General features: G+C 40.0%; 1 pseudogene; it reads left to right on the top strand.

The window, feature by feature from the left end:
- The first annotated feature begins 15554 nt into the window (after nucleotides 1–15554).
- On the top strand, nucleotides 15555–16446 carry LOC113196180 (stAR-related lipid transfer protein 7, mitochondrial pseudogene; annotated as a pseudogene).
- Nucleotides 16447–22751: the final 6305 nt, after the last annotated feature.

Raw genomic sequence — 22751 nt, 5'->3', positions numbered from 1 at the left:
CAGCCACACCCACAAACTCACAACAATCTCAGGCTGTTGGGTTACTAAGAGGCAACCCAAAACATTTGCTGTACCCAGGACTTAGCTTCATATTAAAAGGGACATTTTTAAAGGTGGCAGGACTGAGGGACAGTCACATGGACAAAGGTCCCTTCCAGTTCAAAGATTCTAGATTCTAATATTGTGAGACTTTGGGAGGAGGGATGTTCAGCTGAACACAGGAAGCATTTAACCTGTTAGTGTTAAAATCTTGACATAGTCCAGTCTGGCTGAGGATGAATTAGATATTGTATTTGAATTTGGGCTTAAGCTCATTGTCACACAGATTTGAATATAGGATCTTTAAAAATAGTATTAGCTTGATTAGATGAATATAGCACATTAGAAAGTATGACTTTCACTGATATTGAAAAAAGTATTAGAGGACCTACATCTTTTTCTTTTATTGACTCATTCATTTAATTACCAGGGCGGGGGCGGGGAGGGAAGGGAGAGAGAGAGAGAGAGAGAGAGAGAGAGAGAGAGAGAGAGAGAGAGAGAGAACGCAAAGATTCTGAACCCAAAATAAATGAATGCAAGTTCTTCAGGTTACAGCAAGTGCAGGACTGTGAGGGGCCTGGTATCCACTTCTTCCCAGCGGTAGTGTGGAGGGAGGCAAGTATGCAGAGACTGACAGCCCAAGTCTTACCAAATGGAAAGAAGGAGCTGCTGACAGCATAGAGGCAGCTCCTATCTGTTCCTGCTCTAAGCTGTGCTTCTGTGGGCTAGGCAGCACCTGCTGACCCCCACTGAGTCTCAGGGCCTGCCCCTGGTTGGGGACACTCCCCATCCTCATCCCAGAAGTCATGAAGCCCTTCACCCTCCCTCCCAGTCCAGTGGCTCAGAAGTGTGATCCTCATCTGGAGTGCAGGTCCTCACACTGGGAGCCAAGAAAGTCAGCTCCTGCATGTTTCCCTCCCAATCTCCTGGCAACTAACACTTTTAATTATGAACAGTGTTTTGTGGAATATTGTAAGAAACTTTTGAAAAATTGCAGCTGTTATGCTATTGTCTCCATGAAGAGAATCTCACAACTTGGCTCTAAGACTACATATCCACGTTCTTCCTAGGATAGGCAGATCCTGGCCTCTTTTCTTTGTTAATAAAGTTCAGTCTTTGAAGGGGCTTCCCAAGTGGATCTGTGAGTGAACTTTGATCCCAAACCCAGCTTTCACAATATGTCCAGGTGACTACAGCGACGGGGACACACCCTCCAAGGGATGTTATCAGGGTCTGTTCTACCTTCTGCCAACCTTAAACCTTGGACGATGCAGGCTAGTTTCTAACACAGGGGTTGTATAATTCAACATGGAGAGACTTTCTCCCAAGTTTCTGTAGTTTCTGATTTCATCTTTGTAGAAAATATTATTAAGATATGTGCAGAAGGCCAAAGTTAATATGGAGAAAACCAAAGCACATCAAAACCAAACTATTTTGTTGAGGCTAGTATACCCTTCTCACAAAATCCTCTAGAAGAATCAAACTCTGCTTCCATATGGGGTGGAAGCTTAGTTTGAAAAATTGTCTGGCATGAAGTGGGCACCCAGTAACTGTCCCCTGAATAGTCATTGAATAGCCATTGCCCTGTTCAACTCAGCATCTGTGCTCCAACAGGATTCCCAAAGGCCAAGGGTAAGCTGTAACACTTCTCCCATAAATTTGATTATTTGTAACTTGAGTTTACTTACCAAGACCTTAACAAACTTTTAACAAATTTATTGTATATGTTAAAAGGCTGAAAGCATTTGTACTCCCCACTATAGAGAGTGTGTAAGGCACCAACTCCCAAGGCCTGAGTTGCTTTCTACCTCCTTCCACTGCAGCAGTGGGCAGGTATACAATGTGTTCTGTTCTGCTAGTGGGTACAGTGGTTCTGCATTAACATTGGCTAGAGCTTTGATGATGAGAATATAGCATTTATGAAAGAAGCAGGAAGCAGCACACCCAGTTCCATGGATTGACTGGATTTTAAAATGTTACAAAACATGTTTACTGCCAACAAGGGACTAGGGGAGATGACTTTAAGAAGAGTTGCTGTTTTAAAGTTTTCTGCTGTTTGAGCAATAGAAAATAGCAATTCAATTTAGCAGCTGCTTAAAGTTTGAAGAATCAAGCATCTGGGAGGATGGGAAGCAATGATGCAGCCCTTTCTGCTCTGCTTTAATCTTTCATTCAACAAGCACTGTGTGCCACAGCCTATTCTAGGCTATGCGGGAGACACGAAGATGTGGGCAGCGCCTTCCATTAATGAGTTTAAAATTTAGTAGAGGAAATTTCACCCAGGCAAATATCTACAGTGAGAGGCAATTCAATAGGAGATAGGCCATAAGAAGAGTGTAAAGTATGTTCCTTCCTGGAGTGACTGGGACATTATCAGAAGAGCTGGCCTTTGAGCTGAGCAGGAACAGGACAAGATGAGAGGGAGGGATCTTCAGGCAGAGGAAACTGCGTGGGTGAGTGCTGAGTCCAACTTCCTCCTGTGTGAAGTCTCTCTCCCTTCCTACTGTTCCAAAAGGAGGTGACTCTCCTGCTGCTTCTGCCTTCAGGCATTCTGTGGTTTGAACACACTATCATTGTGACTAGCTTTGCAAGTCTGACTCTCTAGGAAACTATGAACTCCTTTAGCACAGGTTCCATGAGTTAACAAATATTAAAGGCAGAAAACTCAATTATCTTTTATATGAAGATGATTTCATATAAAACTATTATTCTTATATGAAGATTAAAATACTTTAAAATCTAACTGTGTTATGTGTCAGGTATGTATTAGTTAGCTTGTGAGTCTGCTCCTATGGAAGAGCCCCCAGCTCATCCTGTCCCTGGAACATCCACCTGCCACAGAAAAAGCCCTGTGAGCAAAGACAGTCTGAGCCAGTCCAAAAGCTTATCTCCAAGACAATGGCAACACTTTATGATTGCCTGAGCCGTACACTTCCACATGCATCACATACATACACTATATACACATATATTATTGTGATTTTGTATAGGTATAATCAAATATAATATATATTTCACATTTATAATTTTGTCAATACTAAAAACTGTTTGAGTAGGGAGGGAAACTATTGTCAACATTTTGCAGATGAGTAAAGTGAGACTCAGATTTCTAAGCTATAAGCAGCTATATTGTGACAGTACTGAAACTTGAGTGTAAATCTCCTCACTTTCCACTATTTTTTCAATGACAAACACAAGCCCAACTTTCCACCCAAGCCAGAGCAGTCTCCTTAAGGGAAGCACCTTGGCTACAAATTGAGAAAGGATCCTTACTGCTCTCATGGTTGTTTGACCCTATGATTTTCTTCTCCCTCCCCAAATTTCTAACCTAGACCCCTATTTCCTCCCCATTCTTTACTGTCCTGACTGCCCCCTTCTCTTTCTTCCCTCATCTAATCTGCCCATCAGTCCCAAGGGTTGGGCTCTTCAGCCATGACCTGTATGACAGTGTCAACTTCACCCTTCGTACACTCCCACAGGACTTCTGGGGCAGAGATGCTTTCCCTGTGGGGACTGCTTGCAGAGAAGGGTCAGAGTGATTGGAACCTGTCTGTGGGAAGAAGTTCAGAGGCTACAGACTATCTGCTAGCCTGTCTCCTCTATGCCTGAGTGAAACATACCAAGGTCCCCAGAGAATTGCACTTGGGACTCAGTGAGATGCCCATCAAGTCCTCTGAAATACCAACCCCTAAGGCTCTTGAAGCCTTGGCAGAATTGGTTCCCTTCCTTGAGATGGTGTCAGGCTCAGAGGGGCAGCCCTGTGGCCTTGGTGGGGTCTTACTCATGCTATGCCATTGGGGAGCCCAAAGGGGTAGTTGCTCTTTTTTTCTGGAGTCTAGACAATGTAGTAGTTCAAAATGTCCCCACAGAAGTCCTCATGCACCACACAGGAATCATTGCAGACCCGCAGATGCCACAGCCTTGGGACCCCAGCAGCTGGTTTTGTAGTAGATGAAGGAGTGCAAGCTATGGCCCAGGCTCTGGCTGTTTTACCACTTGGTCCAATACAGACTGTCCAGGAGTAGGCCCTGGGCAAACTGGACCACAAGCTGGGTTAGGCTGACTCAGCGGATCCAGCTTCCTCCTGGCCACTGATCTTCTTTCTCACTCCCTGATCAATGTCACCAGTTTGTCCCCAGTGTCTTTTGTTGGAGCCTTCAACTGACCAACTGACCCAGGGCCTCAACAGACCCAACTGCCCAGATCCTGAGCTGACTCCATGTAAAATGCATTTTGAAGTTCAGCCCACCCTCTCACCCGTAATTCTGGTCTGAATTCTCATTTGGTTCCTGGATCAATATCCTGACCTCTAGCCTATTTCCACTTGATATGCATCCTAATCCATGACTAATTTTATTTCTAGGCATTTGTCCTGATCTGTTATCTGAAGTCCCTGCACTCTGACCAATGGTGTCAGGCCATTGAGAAGGAGAGGGGAGCAGGAGGAGATCTCATACTTACATCTCAGAAGTCTGCCATGCTGCTGTTGGCTGGAGGAGATCCAGTATTTGATGGGGTATGGAGGAAGAGCTCAGACGTCACTTTGGTGTACTAACCGCTTGTCATTCCATAGGTTACTAGTAAACAATCCCAGAGGCTGTGTCCTTCTCACAGTTCCTCTCCATATTTCCCAGAGGAGACAGGTGAGTACACTTCCCTGGGGACAGAGGTGCTACCTAGATGAGAACCTATCAGATCTACCCCTAGAGTTGACTGGGGAAGCTGACGGTGGCTGTGGAGAAAATAGGGATTGCGTTGGGGAAGAGTGTGATTACAAGGGATCCTCCTCTCCTCTCAACTCACCTCAGAGAGACTCCATTCATAACTGTCTCTTGACATTGTCATACTGGAAATTCACTTTTCTCAGCTGACTCAGTGTAAGTTAGCTCTTGTTCCTCAGAGCCAGGATATTTCTGCTTTGAGTAGTATTTCTTTTTATTTGTCCACTTTGCCTTTGGAAAGTACCTCCAAACTCTCGAGCACTCAAGGCTCTGGCCAAACATCTTCTAATAGAGATGTGGCCTCCTGGCAGGTAGGGTCAGTGACTCTGCAGACATGGGAGCAGCAGGTAGGCACGGCACCACTGGCATGGCTAGTGCATCCTGATGGGCATCAGTGTCTGCTGGGAGAGGGACTCAGAGAATCCCCCATAAAAAAGACATGGCCTTTGCCCTGAAGAACTGGATCTCCCTAGATCACTCATAGGTGCACTCCTAGTCTTATGTGCCTAAAGTAGGAAAGCTCTAAATTTTCTCATTTAAAGGCGGGATTTAAAATGTATATGTCATTTATTTTATAGATTGTCTGATATGGCCTCATGATTAAATTTAGACCATGTTTTTTTTTTTTGTTTCTATTTTATTTTGTTTTTGTTTTTGCAATACTGGGGATTGAATCCAGGGCTTTGCACATGCTAGAAAGGTGCTCTGCCACTGAGCTACATCCCCAGCCCCAGCCTTTGTGTTTTGAGGAGTGCCACACTGGTGATATGTCCTTTTAGAGCATCATAGCAGGAGTTACATTTTCATGTATTTGTCTCATTACTGATTAGGTTACTTTGATCCCTTGTTAAGATGGTGTCTTTCAGGTTTCTTCAAAGTAAAACCTTGATTTTTTTCTTTACAGTGTTACTCATTGATCTTTTACCTACTAGACAGCTCAAAAACAATGCTATTGGCTGTTTCCTTCTCACTTTTCTCTTCTCCATTCTCTAGAGGAGACAGGAAATCCTGATGCCTGTCACCAGAAATTCCACCTAGATGGGAGCCCATGAGACTACCTAGAATCCATTGATTACTTTTGTCAGATTATAACTAGTATGGTTATCTAATGGTGAATTTTTTTATTCCACCATTTGTACTGCATTTAATAGTTGGCTTTTTTTTTTCAACAAGAGCTATCCCTATCTTCCTTCTTCCTCCTCCTCCTTCTCTTCCTTTTTCGGTCATGCCTTGTGTTGAAAGACCCTAGCCCAGTTAGCCCAGTTACCTAAGGCCAAGATATGAAATCAAGATACCGGGCTTGTCACAAACAGGCTCAGGCGCCGGATGTGCTTTCCATATAACCGGTTGAGAAAGGACAGAGCACCCACATCCTGAGGCATGAATGAATAAACAGGAACAGATAAGCAGGAACAGAAAGAATAGAATGCAGACCTGTACCCCCTAGGTGGCCTATATGCTAGATTTAAACAAACCAATAAGAAACCTGTTGCTTCCCGCGCACGCGAAACCTGCCCCAAACCCTATAAAAATCTCTGTATCCCCAAGCCCAGTGTGCCAGTTCACCAAAGCTCCGGCTGAGGTTCTGCTGGGCACCCGCAGGCTCCTGTGTCTCAATAAACCACCTCGTGCTTTTGCAGCCAGTGTTTCGTGTGATTCTCCTTGGACAGGGAAACGGGGGTCTTTCATAATCGGGGTGTTTTTCAGTGTACTCTAGACAATCCCTCTACTACTGAGGTTTATCCCAGCCCTTCCCCCTTTTTTTAATTCATTGATGTATATCAGCTTGAACTCATGCATTCTTGGGGTTCCTCCCCATGGGTTAGAATTTGTTATTATAATTTATTTTGTTACTCATTTTTTTTAACCAGGTCACAAAAGACAAAGAATGACTGAAAATTACTTCACATGAAAAGAGACTAAAAATAAAAATTAAATATAATATGTGATCCTGAAACAAATCCTTGACAATACTTCATCTATTTTTCTATAAAGGCTACTAATGGAATAACAGGTTCCAATGGCAATCAAGTCTATTCATTAAATGAAAAATCCTATTGAGGAAGAAATGTCTGGAAATGAAGTTGGTGTAGAGAAATGAGTATGAAGTTTGGAGTTGGACAGATCGGGACAAATCCTAGCTCTGTCGCTTACAATATAGACTTGGACTCTCAGTCTCAGCTTTTTCAGTTATAGGATGAGAAGTAAAATACCTTTTTTTAATAATGTTGTGATAATTAAAGACGATATCTTTAAAATGCACGAGGAAGAATAGGTACTCAACCAGTAGTTCCAGCCATGATGTTCTACGCCCCTCAGGAACAAAGACTGTCTTTTATTCATTTTGCATAATGCATGGTATTTAATAAGCTCTCAATAGCTGCTTGATGAGTTGAATGTACATGGAAAAAATGTTTTTAAATTACTGTAATTCAGGGTAGAATAAAATAAGTGAATAATTTTCAAGCTGTTTTAATTCCATCTTTGACCTTAACAACAATGTCATCAAAATAGTCAAGGACAAATTCTATTTAGTAGATGTTGGAAAGAGCCTAGAACATTCCTTAGTCAAAAGGGGAGAACAATTAATTTATACAAGGGGTTGGGGTTGTGGCTAGTGGTATAGCATTTGTCTAGCATTTATCAGGCACTGGGTTCAATCCTTAGCTCCATAATAAATAAGCTCCATGAATAAAATAAAGTCTGTTAAAAACTAAAATATATATATATATATATATATATATATATATATATATATATTATAAAGTTCTTATAAGTGTTGGGTAAGAGAAATGGAGCCAGTCTTTGGCTAGCCTAAAGAGCATGCAGTTGGCTAGTAACCCTTACACAATGTGAAGTAGAAATGATGTTGGCAGAACTTGATCTTCCCATGAGGTTTGGAGGCTGCTGCAATTTGAATCAAAAATCAGGGCAGAGGGAGCCCAGGGTTGCTAGATGGGGTGATGATTCCACCTCCTGTGGCTTTCTTCCCCTTTTTTAAAAATCCCACCAATGAGCATGCAGCAGAATCACCTGGAAGATTTCTTGAACACACATTGATGTATGTTTGGGTGAAGCTTAACATTTGAATTTCTAATAGTTTGCATTTCTAATTTCTGATAATATTGATGATTTGTGTTCAGGAACTACACTTTGAGAACCATTTCCTCAACCTATTGCAATCAGATAATCAATCCAACTGTGTTCCATAAATAGGTCAAGAGAAGGTATGCTTCTCAATGTCTATTTTAATGATTCTCAAGATTGGGAGTGGGAAGTAGGGAAACCCACTCTTGTGCAGACTTTTAGAACTTCCCTGGATTGGGAGAGCTTTCATAAACTACCCAGTCCTCTTAGAACATGTCCTCCCTGCCTCAGAGAGAAAGTACATAAATCCATTGCTCACCTGGACAGTCACCAAGGTCATCAAATCCCTCAGGTGCATTATGGTGGAGGAAGAATGAAAACAATTTGTTGGACTTTCCCTTCACTCCCATTATTAATTTTTTTCAGCAATAAGAATCCTAGTTTGACTTCAGTGAAAAGATTTAGCTTATCTAACTGGAGCACCTGGCTCAGAGTTTTCTGAATATGACAAGGATTTAACATACTCATCTCACCATCATTATTCTCTGTATCAGAGAAAGAAAGGGTAGCCTTTTATTGCCTCTGAATATGTCCAACATGCTACAATGTGTCTGACATGCTTTTTCATTTAAACTGATAACCCAATGAGGCAAATTTTATTATTACCTCCATTTTTCAGTCTCAGAGAGTTTAAGTCGCTTGCCCAGAAAAACACCTAATAGAGCCAGAATTAAATTCCAAATCTGCCTGTCTCCACAGTACACTGATTCTGTATTTCTTGAAGGACAGAACTATAACGAGGGAGAGAAGATACCAGGGTTAAAACTCAAGTCTCCACGAAAAACAGCCTTTCCCAGTCACTAATCCCTTTCAGTTATGAATTGAGCCACTTCACAAACATCCATTGCTTCTTTGAGAGTGTCAGCAAAACAACGTATGCTGAGGGTCACAGAGATGGGGTGCCTGCACTAGGTATGTCTGGCATTCCTAGTTCTTTCCTAAAGATTCAGAAAAGGAGTAGAATCACTTTATGTATTTCAAAAAGCAGCACTAGACCATGGAATGAAAGAATTGGAATTTGATTCAGTGTGTCATATACCAGTTTGTCAGTATGTCAGTACATTTTTGTGAACCTTATTCTAGGTAATTTCAGAGTCTGGATCACAACTACATGAAAATTCCCTGAAAGGGTTTCAGAGACTAGGTGGTGGTTTCAATGTTTGATACAGAAAGTATCTGATTTTTTTTCTTTTTATCCAAATATAATAGGAACCATAATTATTGCCAGCTATTAGTCAACAAGGCTTTGTATACATTGTCTCCTACAATCCAGAAAAAAAAGATAAACTATCATCTTCATTTATACAGATAACTGAGATGCAGAATGTTATTAAATAACTTTTCCAAACATCACAGAACAAGTAGAACATGGTTTCAGACTCAACTCTGCCTTACTCCAGAAATCAGGGATTTAACTACCATCCTACATTGTGTAAACATATCACTTTATTGCCTTAAATCCTTCTGAGTATGGATTCTGCCTCTCCGTCCAAAAATTAATCCAAAGAGTTAGGATTCTGCAAGTTTATAAGCTGTCCTCTTAGGCAAACTTTTTTCCAAGTGTTTAATATCTGAGATAGAAATTAAATTATAAAAGCACTTGTAAACTCAAAACTCGACATAGCAAAAGGAGTTTAAAATGTGTTCATTCTGGCACCAAATATATAATAGTATATAAATCTGTTTCAAGAACCAAGTGATCTGGGTATGGTGGTATGTGCCTATAATCCCAGGAGCTTGGGAGGCTGAGGCAGGAGGATAGAAAGTTCAAAGCCAGGGCTAGGGATGTGGCTCAAGTGGTAGCGCGCTCGCCTGGCCCGGGTTCGATCCTCAGTACCACATACAAACAAAGATGTTGTGTCCGCCGAAAACTAAAAAAAAAAAAAAAAAAAAAAATTAAAAAATTCTCTCTTTCTCTCTTTCTCTCTCTCTAAAAAGCAAAAGCAAAAAAAAAAGTTCAAAGCCAGCCTCAGCAACTTAGCAAGGCACTAAGAAACTTAGCAAGACCACTGCAGTATGCTGACCTGAATTCTTTGGGATAAATACTGAGAAGTAGGTTAGCTGAGTAATGTGGTAGTTCCATTCCTGGTCTTTTGAAGGAACTCCATACTGATTTCATAGTGGTTTTACTAATTTCCAACTCCAACAACAATGTTAAGTGTTGTTTTTTCTTCCTCACATCCTACCCAGAATTTACTATTGTTTGTATTCTCCATGGTTGCCATTCAATTGGAGTGAGATCAAATTTCAGTGTAGTTTTGATTTGTGGTTTTTTTCACCCATTTGTTGGCCATTTGTATCTCTTGAGAAATATCTATTCATTTGCCCACTCATTGGTTGGGTTATTTCTTCACTTTTGTGGGGTTTTTTTTTCAGTTTTTTATATATTCTGGATATTAATCCTCTGTTGAAAGAATGACTAGCAAAGATTTTTTTTTCCCATTCTGTGGGTTCTCTCTTCATGTGCTTGTTTCCTTTATTGTGCAGAAGCTTTTAAATTTGATTCCATTTCATTTATTAGTTCTTTAGGAGTCCTATTGAGGAAGTATTTGCACCTAAATGATGCTGTGTTGACCCTACATTTTCTCCTAGCAGTTGCAAATTTTCCAGTATGATTTCCAGATCTTTGATATACTTTGAATTGATTTTGTGCATGGTGAGAGATAGGGATATAGTCTCATTCTTCTACATATAGATAGCCAGTTTTCTGCAGTGATTCATGCCTACCCATGTTTATTGAATTACAACTCAGAATAGTTAAACTGGAACCAATCTATGTGTCCCTCAATATATGGATAAAGAAAATATAGTATATACTGGAGTATTATTCAGCCATAAAGAAGAATAAAATTATGTCATTTGCAGGAAAATGGGATGACTTGAGAGCATTATGTTAAGCAAAATAAGTCAAAACCAAAAAGTCAAAGGTCATATGTTTTCTCTCATATGTATAGGGCTAGAGAGAACAAAGGCAGAAAAAAAAAGGTGGAGGGGCATCTCATGAAAATAGAATAGAGACCAGTAGAATAGAGGAAGGAGACCAGAAGATGAAAAGGGAAGGAAAAGGAAAGCCCTGGAGAGTGAAAGTTACCACATTATATTGTTATATTGAGTTAATGTTCGAATGTGTAAAAACAACCCTACTATAATGTATAATTACAATGCACCAATACAAAAATTTTAAAAGAATGGTAATGATATCATTTCTGCTAAATGATTTTGAAATCTATCAATACATTAATTACTGAGATATGGGCTGAGGATGTGGCTCAAGCGGTAGTGCGCTCGCCTGGCATGCGTGTGGCCCGGGTTCGATCCTCAGCACCACATACAAACAAAGATGTTGTGTACTCTGAGAACTAAAAAAATAAATAAATATTAAAAATTCTCTCTCTTTCTCTCTCTCTCCCCCCCTCACTCTCTCTTTAAAAAAAAAAAAATTACTGAGATATGCTTCCCTTCATGTGGATCTGTTCAAGAGCCTCCTGGTGTGCATTGATTGAGCAAGCCCTACACTAATGGAGGTGATACATTTCTCTGAGGTGACCAAAGCTGTCTTTGTAGGATTTTCCTGGACTGTCTTTATTTGGAAATACTTCATGAACCCATCAATGGTGAGGCTACCATGAATGAACTCAATAACTTCAGAAAGTATCAGTTCTTAGCATTGGGTAAACATATGGATTGGTCAGGTGTTGATTATCCTGTAATGGTCACAGAACTTTATTGACTCATATAGCTTGGACTAAAAAGTACAGATAAAGTCCAGGGCTTCTATATAGTGAAATCATTCATCACTAACTCTATTAACTCCTTTATTATTTATTAGTACTTCCATGAATTGGTGGTACTAAATAAATAAATAGTGGCACCCAAATAAGGTAATACCTATAAATGTCACTAGTTTTTCCTGCCTTATTACCCATCTTTTCTGGGGACTAGTCTTGTCTGCTTTTAATGTCAAGAATTCCTCTTCTAATGCTTCCTCTGTTTCTAAATACATTTTTGGTGTAGCTAGAGATAGACAGAAAAAAAAAAGTCTTCAGTTCTTGGTTCTTTGTGACTCTCTGTGATTTTAGTTTTTCCAAGATGGTCAGTCTCTGGGAAATCCTGGGCAAAATAGTTCAAGGAACAAGGTAAGAACAAGCATAAATCTTCCTCTTAACTTTCCACACAGCTGACTCAGCAGCCAGGGAATCCCTACACTCAGGCAGGTCGCTCATGGTACACTCCAGCCCATGTCTTTAGCTCTCTAGAATCAGTATATTTTCCTTCCCAGAGACCACAGATACACACATCTTAGACATCTCTCATGACATTGACTGAACTCCAGTATGTCTTGGGGTTTGTGGATAATATGAAATGATTCTATTTGAGGGACGGTATTGAGATAGAGACCACCATGGTGCGTCAGTCTGGGATAGTAAAATAAACCCCATGAGTGCAATAAACTGTTAGTTAACCTTTTGGAGCATGGCATGTTGCCTCTCTAGCCTTGTGCTCTGTTCAACAGACCTACCATGAGACCCTGAAAAAAAACACGGAGGCAGAATGTTCACACAAGATGAAATTGTTACCAGGAAAAACCCTAAAGAAACCTTCCAGCTTTACTTGTTCTTGATCCACACAAAAATCACTAATTCTGGAGGTCACACAGGTGAGCTATGCACCATTAATTTCCCAAAAGTTTTGTTGTAGATAACACCTCTGATGGATCGGTTATGATGCTAATGGTTGCTTAGGTTACTTTTTCTAGGATTTGAAGAGGGCTGTTGCTGAAAACACTGATTCTTCACTTGGGCCTGCAGATGGTTAATGGGTGACCAGAATGGGATCTCTGTCTTCATGTTATGTCTGTCCCCTTTTCTGCCTTCTTTTGGGTCAGATCTACTTGGCTGTGCCAATAGAAGTTTTGGTTGCCTTTGGAGCTGGCATATGTTTTCTTCTACCCCATCTAAATGCTTTTTTTAAAATCTCTAACAGTCCAGCCATCCAGTGTCCTTCAACCCCATCATAAATCTCAGATGAAACCATAAACTATGGTTTATGAAATTGTCCCCCTGGCCAGTAGAAATTACCAGACCCTAGCCTATACGAGCAAATCAATAAAATCTTAAATATCTCCATTTGGGGAGCAACTTGGTATTTTAGGTCAGTGCAGTATTCCTTCAGTTGAAGCCCTAATTACCCCTTTGGCTAAAACCCCAATTAAAGCCCTCCCTGTTTATACATGCTCACTTGACTTGATTTTCTTTCTACCATTACTGAGTCAAAAGTTTCTATCTCCATTATCAATATTTTCCCAGGATAGTTCTGAAGAAGACCATTCATATTCCTTAGGACATTTTACCTCCTGGTTTGACTGGTGTCTTAATAAATTCTTCAAGTGCTCTGAAACCCTGTGAGAATTGAGAAACCTATTTGGAGGAGCTAAGGCTGAGTTCATTGCTGTGGTCTCCCTTGGATCTGCATTCAGAATTGAACAAAGCATAAAAGTTAAGTTCCTGCATCTAATCATAAGTGAATCATTGTGCTCTGTCCCCTTAGCTTATCACCTGGGTATCTGATTTCAGTATTCCATTCCTTGAGCTAATCTGTTACACTGATTCAAATGCATAAGTATATATAGGAACTATCCTTGCTATGCTAGGATCTCAGGGCTACTAGAAACATTAGAGTGATCACTAACCAGTTCTTGGATTCATTTTTCATCTTCTAGAATGATCACCTGATTGAATTACCCTCAGGAGAAACTCAGAAAACTCTTTTTGGCCCTGATTCTGATTTCCTAAGAAGAAACCAGTCATGTGTGGTCAGACATTCTCTTGAACTTGAAGCTTCTGAATCTCAGCCTTAAAATCTTGATAATGCTCATAGACTTTGTTGCTAGGACAGGTACAAGTAGCCTCACTCTCTCAGTTGTAGTCTGTATAGACACACTGTTGTGAAATGCACTAGTTTTCCACAAACCTCTAGCATGTACTTTGAGGAAATATTCCTTTCCTTATCTCCAAGTTCAACATTCCTCTGTCTACTGTCCATCCAAATCCACAGGAGGCATCTGAAACCCAACTCGGAATGATGCAAATGGCATTAACCAGAATGTGTAGATGGGATAGAAACGAAGAAGAAATTATCCAGGAAGAATGAGAAGATAAACAGTAACAACAAAATGCTTTTTTCACTAGGGGATTTTCTACTAAGAAAAGGAACAGGATTCTGTATACCCAGTAAATGGTTTTAACCACAAGATTCTGTGATTAGACTTGACTACTCTAAAAGATAGAAATTTCATATTCTCAGTTTATTGATTTCAGATCTACATTCTCCCCATCCCCCTCTCTGCATATTCCTATTTTCTTAGAAAGGCTCCTTTTGCAAAACACCCATTTGACATGGATACATTCATGTGAAATATTCAGTTGGGATATTTTTTTAGTTGTAGATGGACACAATACCTTTATTTTTATTTATTTATTTTTATGTGGTACTGAGGATTGAACACAGTGCCTCACATGTGCTAGGCGACTGCTCTACCGCTGAGCTACAACCCCAGCCCATTCAATTGGGATATTGACCCAGCTGTAATAACAGGACAAAAATAACAGTGGCTTAAAAAGATAAAAGTTGGGCTGAGATTGTGGCTCAATGGCAGAGCACTTGCCTTGCACATGTGAGGCACTGGGTTAGATCCTCGGCACCACATAAAAATAAATAAACAAAATAAAGATATTGTGTCCATGTTTGACCAAAAATGTTTTAAAAAGATAGAAGTCTATTTTCCTCTTGCATGACAGTCTTGAGCATAAGAATCCTTGAACAAATATGGTGCTTCACAATTGTAGGGCTCAGGCTCCTTCCACCTACTGCTTTATCATCTTCAACACGCTGCTGCTATCTCATACTCTAGCTGCTGTTCTGATGTCTGTACTCCAGCTAGAAGGGAGTAGGAAAACAGAAAGGAAGACATGTCCCTTCCTTTTAAGGACATGAGTCAGAAGTTGTCAGTGGAAGCCTGTCATTTCTTTCATATCCCAGTGGCCAGAACTTAAGTAATGGTCACCATACTTAGCTGCAAGGGTAATGTGGTATTTAGTTAGACAGAAGTGTGCCCCCAGATAAAATTATATTATCCTGGCCTGGCATGGTGGTACATACCTACAATTCCAGAGATGGGAGGCTGAGGCAGAAGGATTGCAAGCTCGGACTGGCCTTAAATTAGAGAGACCCTGTCTCAAAATTAAAAGGGCTGGGGATGTAGCTGAGGGCAAAGCACCTGTGGGTTCAATCCCCAGTACCCCCAAATTTTATATTATTATGGAGAAGGGCAGAAAAAAGCATTAGGAAATAATTAGCAGTCTGTAGCAGATCAGGTGAGGAACAAATCTTGTCCACAGTTTGGCACTAGGGACAACAATAGTTAACAAAACCTGAAAAAAATCAAGGCATTACCTTAAATAATATCAAATAATATTCCTGAGTCAAAATCATTGGAAGATTGATGGAAGCTGATTGCTTTCTACCAGGAGAGGACATTACAGTGTTTAGCTAAGCTTAGTTAAGCTATTGTGGAACTAGAAGAGTGTGTGCTATGTCCTCCTTGGAGGCCTTTGTTGCCAGACTTGTGGCTGCCCCAGCCCCTCTGCCTTGATGGCAGAACTTGCTGGCATCTTCATGTGGGACGAGGAAAAGATCCAGGAGGAGGAGCAGCAGTGATTAATAAGCTGAAATGGATGGAGGAAATGGCAAATATATTTCAGAGCTCTGGAGCAGAGTGCCAACCTTGCCAATCAAAATTCCAAACAGAAGGGAATGAAAATTAGGACAAAGACCATCCATGGGAAATGGTGATGAATAAAAACACTTTAAGGTATGGCAGCACCCAACTGCAGGCACCAACCTTTACCAGTACCAAGTTTTTGGAACCTACAAAAATATGACACTTCAGTAGTTCTTTAATGTTCAGTTAAACACAAAACACACACACACACACACACACACACACACACACACACACACTGGTGATCAAGCTGGAGGTAACCAAGAGGGATGTGGTTAGTGGTTCTGAAGCTCTTCACTGGATAACCCATTTCTTTATCCATGTACTCTCAGTATGATGTGTGTGTTCAATGGTACAGTGTGGATCCGGAAAATGTGATAGTGTTGGAGTCATGTGCTATGGAGCACCCCAGTGGTCCAGAAGCTCCAAAATTCATCAGGGTCAGATCATATGAATTCCAAATGGTTATCCATCTCCACAAGTCACTTGATGAGAATAGCTTTGACTACTTGCTGACCTGCAGTGATAATCCCCAGATTGTGTTTCCTCGATACTGGGTTAGTTGGATGGTTTCCAGCATGTGAGATTTCCTGGAGAAGCTGTGTGTGGCTACTCTGAAAGTCAAGAACACAAATCAAAGTGAAGGACTACATCTCTGGAAAGCCTCTGAAAATGAGCAGAGAGGCCAAGGCCACTGCCCAGTCATCTGAGCAGAAGAACAAGGACCATTGTAGTCCTACTCAGACTGAATATGCCTGAAGGGCTTTGGGCTAAAAAGAGACAAGTACTTCTAGCCCAGTTTCCATCCCTTATCGTTCTACCTTAGAATGGGGACAGCCAAGTGTATTAGAAGGCATGTGCCGTAACCATCAGTGCAAGGTAATTCGAGAACTAATGTCTGGTTTTATTCAGTCAGAGCCCTTGCTCCTCTTTATCAGAGAGAGAAGGTGGAATCCAAAGAGGCATTGCCATGGTCTCAGGCCAACCATTTTGAAACTTTGTATTTGACTGACTGCTGAGAGCCATAGCCAAGTAGGAATGATCTGATCTGGAACAAACCTCTCACCTCAGGCCAGAAGGGGATGACTTCCTTTTGCTTCCTCTGAGGAGTTCCTTGCTGACATTCCAGATTCCTCTAACGGTGCAGCACCTTGGATTTCCTTCAGTTCTACAGGCAATCTGGTTGGCCAGAAATAACTGGTTGACCAGTTATTTCTCAATGAGGGGTCACTGGGAGTACTCGTGGTAATGGTCTTGGTGTGAATGGATGTGACCAATACTTGGCCATGTTAAGTGCCTTGTCTTCACCTTGCTTTTACCTTTAGGTACATGAAGTTTATACCAAAAATAAATAAATAAATAAATAAATAAATAAATAAAATTTCTCTCCTTGCGAAATACTACCCTATTGACTCACCTTACTTCAAACATTTTTATTGAACCAGCCAGCTCTTTGTTCACCAAATAATTTCCTCCTTCTTAGCTTTATCCCATTTACCAAGAACATTGGAGACAAGCTCTTTTAGACAGTAGCTTCCTGTATCATCAGTGTTTAGATAGAGGGCCAGTTGAAAGACTCAAACATCACATTTAAATTTATTTAGGGGCTGGGGATGTGGCTCAAGCGGTAGCGCGCTCACCTGGCATGCTTGCGGCCTAGGTTCAATCCTCAGCACCACGTACCAATAAAGATGTTGTGTCCGCCGAGAACTAAAAAATAAATATTAAAAAAAAAATTCTCTCTCTCTCTCTCTCTCTCTCTCTCTCTCTCTCTCTCTCTCTCTTTAAAATAAAATAAATTTATTTGGTTCAGGTATTATTTTCCCTAGTTGAGCTTTGACTTCTCCTTCTACAAATGCTAAAGGCAGAGGAATGGGAACTGGGCCACTGTCTTGGAGCTCTCAGAACTGTAGGCCAGCTCTGTAGACAAATAGATGTAATCTTGCCCAAAATATTATTATAATGGGGATATGGTTTATGTGACCTTCTTGTTCCTCTAAAATCTTTTTCTTTCTCTCTCCAGAGCTGAAATGAAAGCAAACTACACTGTTTAGATAAGGTCACAACAAGATGGTGTCATCTTGGTCTTGCTGATTTTGCTAATGGTCCTGTTGGAGAAGAGGGATCAAATTTTACATCCTCCCCCTTCCTTTTTTGCATTTATTTATTTTTAAAAATTTTATTGGTTATTTTTAGTTATACACAATAGTAGAGTGCACTTTAATATAAGTATATAAATATGGAATATATCTTATTCTAATTAAGACCCCAGCCTTGTGGATGTACATGATGGTGAGATTCGCTGTGGTGTATTCATATGTGTACATAGTAGAGTTATGTCAGATTCATTTCACTGTCTTTCTTTTTCCCTTTCCCCCTCCCTTCCCTTTATTCTCTTTTGTTTAATCCCTGAATTTCCATTCTTCCCCTCCCCCTTATTGTGGATTAGCTTCCACATATCAGAAAAAAAAAATTGACCTTTGGTTTTTTAATTGGCTTATTTCAATTACCATGATAGTCTCCAGATCCATCCATTTACCAGAAAATGTCATAAAGTCATTCTTCTTTATAACCGAGTTATACTCCATTGTGTAAAATATATCATAATTTCTTTATCCATTCATCTATTGAAGAGCACACAGGTTGGCTCCATAACATTCTGCAGATTAAACAAATGAATTTTTTCCTGTTTTCTGCTTTATTGTGATGTTGAAGAAGGACTCTAAACCTAACACCTAACTTAACCCTTCCTTAAATTTCTTGTTGCTTATTCAGTTTTGTGCCAAGGAAATAACTCCCCCATTGTTCATGTCTTCCAAGTTGCTGGCAGAGCAAAGAGATGCCCTGGGTAGTACCAGCATCTTGATCATTTCTTCCCTTACCCCAGAACTTAAAAAAAGCCAGGGAAGAATCTTTGGGTTATGTCTGAACTTAGCACCTGTGGGTATGAATGAATACAAGAAAGTGTGTATGTGGGTGTGCATGCAGGTGCTAAGCAGTTGTTGTTGCCTCATGTTCTTACAACAATTTGACTCTATGGTTACTTATGTCATTGTAAGTATTTCATTTCTAACTATGAACTTTTTATCAAATATGTGAATAAATATATAAAGATTGGGGTGAAACTATTATCAGAGGCTGTTGAGGTAGCATAAATTGGGGTAGTTTCATGACATTGCCTCTTATTTCACAATAAAGTAGACCCACCCTGTAGGGATAACCACAGATCTCCCCAATCCCAAATTATTTTCATAGCCAGTGGCATGCTGGATTCAGTGTTCCAAGAAAGAGAGATGTTTCAGAGAATTTCTCAATAAGCTAAATGAGAAGAGGGGCTCAAAAAGAGGTCCTCAAAGGAGACTCCAGATCAAATTTTAGAATTGGTAAAGCCCAAAGAACATCCAGCTCTTTAACATTTGGTGGATTATGGGTGAGTGAGGCTGTATTTGTATAATGACTATCAACACTAGGATTGGGGGTGGAAGAGACCCTCAGATTGTGAGGGAAGCATTTTCAATACTTCTCTTCAGAGCTATCTAGTTTAGGAAGGAGCAATTGGAGTGTTAAAAACTCAGGTCATACAATTTCCATAGCTCAGGTGCATAAAGGAACTAGACACTTTCTGGCAGAAGCACCCCAGCTCTGAGAGGTTCTTTGGCAGGTAGCTGAGGGAAAGGATCCAGTTCTTGGCCTAGGAAAGGGCTACTGGAAAAGGATAGTTGTGCATTAAACAGTAACTGGGGACAGGGAAGGTGGGCAGAGCACATGAAGGCCTGCAAGGCAATCACCTGGGGAAGGAGAAGCTCAGTGTACTGTGCTGACTGCTTGTTATTGCTCTGAGCTGGAAGTTCTACCAGGAGTTCAAAAGAGAGGACAAGAATATTCAGCCTGTACCACAGCAGGAATGGATAAAATCAGGTTAGTACCCAAGCTCATGATGATAATGATTAATAATAATAATTATACCTGTTAGACTTTTTAAATAAAAATATACTTATGCTCCACCTATGTCAAAAAGAGATCTGAGCCAGCATACATTAAAAAGCACAGCTATAGTAAAATGTAGCATATTATAACTAGAATAAAAAGACCTAGCAAATAAAGTAGGAAAAGACTGGCAAGGAAGAGAAACTTAAACAAGCATTGCAAATGAGAACAAAGCCTGAGGTCCCTGTCAGCCAAACACAAATAGTTTGCCTACTACTCATTGTTGACAAGAAAAAAAGCACATTAGTTAAGATGAAGATGCTAACTCTGAGAACAATTGGCCTTGTTAGTTTTTATCTAAAGGACAGAGGATCAAGAGGTAAAAGCAATGTTACAAAAATTGGGCCTACTTCTCATTTGAAAAAAAAAATTTTTTTTTTTTTGGTGCTGCCAATAGAACCCAGGACCTTGTTCATGCTAAGCACCTGCTGTACTGGTAGATTTTCTTGATAACCAAGGGCCCTCATTTGACTATTTCTTATATCTCCCTCCTTCCAAATCCATACTAAATGCTCATTCTATGAGGGAATGTTTAGGAGTGGGAAATATGTATACATGTATAAACATTCATATATATATATATGCAAATGTGTATGATATCATGATAAATCCCAGAAATCTGGCTTTACCCAGAAATAAATCTTGGAGGACCTTGAGGAATTAGTGGCAGGAGTGTTCCTAGAATATCATCAATTGACTTGGTCAGCAAGTCCTCTTTAATATAAAGAAAGAATTTATTTTAACAAGTATACATTCTGGCACAGATTTATGTGAAAGTTATCCACTAACCTCTTTTTCTAGCTCTGTTTTCTTTAGAAATGATGCAATCTTTTTTAAAATATCAAGGTTTTTATATAGGTAAGGATTATGTTATAATAAGGTAAAACCCCATGGGTTACTGGCTTAAGCCATTATGGAATTTATTGTCTAGGTAACAAAACATATAAGGGAAAAGGTAATTTAAATTTTTAAATTATTTTATCTTATTATAGCATGATGGAGCTCCATGGGAATGAGGAAAAATAAAATCTACCTATTATATGCTGATTATCTAGCCCATGGCCTCATGTAGGTTAGGCAGGCACTTTACCATTGAGTTATACCCTCAGTCCCCAGACTTAGTATTTTTTTTAAGTTTTCACTGTAATGGTAGTACTGATGCAATTTGGCATTAAAATTTTTATTGGTGAATTATAATTATACATAATTATAATTATACAAATTTTCGTTGGTGAATTATAATTATACATAATTATATAATTGTAATTATAGTGTGATTCCTTATTGCATAGTTGTACATGCACAAATATAACAATATAACTTGGTAAATTTCATTCCCCTTTCCCTTCCCTTCCCTCCTTCCTCTCTCTTCCTCTCTCCTACCAGTGTCCTGCTTTCTCTGTTGTTTCACAAGAGTGGAGGCCTTGTAGATCAGGCAGTTGTATTGTATACAGCAGCATATATGGGCTACATCTTCTGTGATTGCTCTTCTAGGCTTAGCAACTCTGTGTGTTTAAAACAGTATGGGAACAATTGAGACTGAGACCCCTCATAGGTGTGGTATCCACAGTCTTTGTGTTATTTCTCTCTGTTCTTGCTATAGGAGCAGATGCCCACAATTGGAACTGGCAGGTCCTCCATAGACACATTTCTACTTGGGACCACTCATCAGTTTGAGGATTTTCCTCTCTCCCATTCTTCACGTTAAAGTATTGTTGAAGTTTGAGCAGGGATAGGTTGTGGGTGGGGCAAGAGTCTTTGTCTCTTGGCTGAGCAGCAGGGTCTCCACTCTGTGAACTCTTGTGTCCAAGTAGACTCTCAGCCCCTTTAAGGGGAAAACAAACAACAGCAACAAAAGCAGTCAGCAATGTACAGCATTGACATGCCTACTATGATATCCACAACCTAATTACCACAAAACCAGGAATGGCAGGGTCAACAATTAACAACAGCAACAGCAATAAGTAGTAATAAGTAGTTGTGAACTAGAACCAGCATTAAAGTACACAGCAGGTGTCATCTACACCATCCACAGTACTATCTACCACAACAACATGAATGGTGGGAACAGAAATTATATAAACTAAATAGTTCTAATAAATAGCAAAAATACAATTCACTAAAAGAAAAGAAAATGGGGTAAAATGACAAAAGAAAATTTAGAATATTCAAAATGTGAAGAGAGAGAAAGCAGAAGAAAGGCAGCAAGTGAAGGCTTTAAAGAATGAGGAGAAAAAATAGATAAAAGAAATTAAATAGAGGGAGAACAAGGGGATTTGGCTTTTAGAAAGAAAAGAGAGAACAAGGAACAAAAGAAACCAAAACACAACTAGAAAAACCTCTAACTCACAAAACAAAGCAAAATAACAAATAAATACTTAAAAAGAAAACATAATCAAAATGAAAAATAGAAATGAATATAGGTATAGATATATAGCCATAGCTACTAACCAATCAGCAAGTGCAGTAAGAACAACAAAAAATATTCTTAACAAAAAATGGAAAAAATGTCTCAGCCGAATTGTCAACAAGGATGGATATTCGCTGCCTATGCCACACTGCCCTTCTTTCCATTTCTTCCTGAGCTGTGTACATCTTAAAGCAAGGACTGGTGGTTTTATACCTTTTCCTTTTTGTGTGTCACTCACTAAGCTGCCAGTTGGATTTGCCTGGAATTGAAATAGCTTCCCTTCTCACTAGCAGTAGGGAAGACAGATGGGAAGTACTGTCAATTGACTGTGTCCAGACAGATTAGACTACTTCCAGGGCAAGGCCGAGTCAGGGTTCTAAGTGGGAAGTTCTGGTGGCTAGGGTTTAGTTCTGATCTGAACTTTGAAACTCTGGTGCTATCTGTTCTAGAGAGATTAGATGAACATACTCTGAGGGGCCAGCAGGCGCCATCTCTGCTGAGTGTCTAGATCTCAGGGGCCTGACAAGAATTCACTCAGAGGGCAAAGTAATCAGCATGGCCTTCCCAGGCTCAGTCCCTGAGGGTAAATCATGCCTGCCAATTGAGCTTCCTATAACTAGTCACATGAGCCACCGGACTCAAAGGGAAATTGATTACACTTCCCTCA

Source organism: Urocitellus parryii, chromosome 5 (assembly GCF_045843805.1).
Source record: "Urocitellus parryii isolate mUroPar1 chromosome 5, mUroPar1.hap1, whole genome shotgun sequence".
Classification (NCBI taxonomy): Eukaryota; Metazoa; Chordata; class Mammalia; order Rodentia; family Sciuridae; genus Urocitellus; species Urocitellus parryii.
The sequence above is the reverse complement of the archived record's forward strand: the minus strand, read 5'-3'. Positions and strand labels throughout refer to the sequence as shown.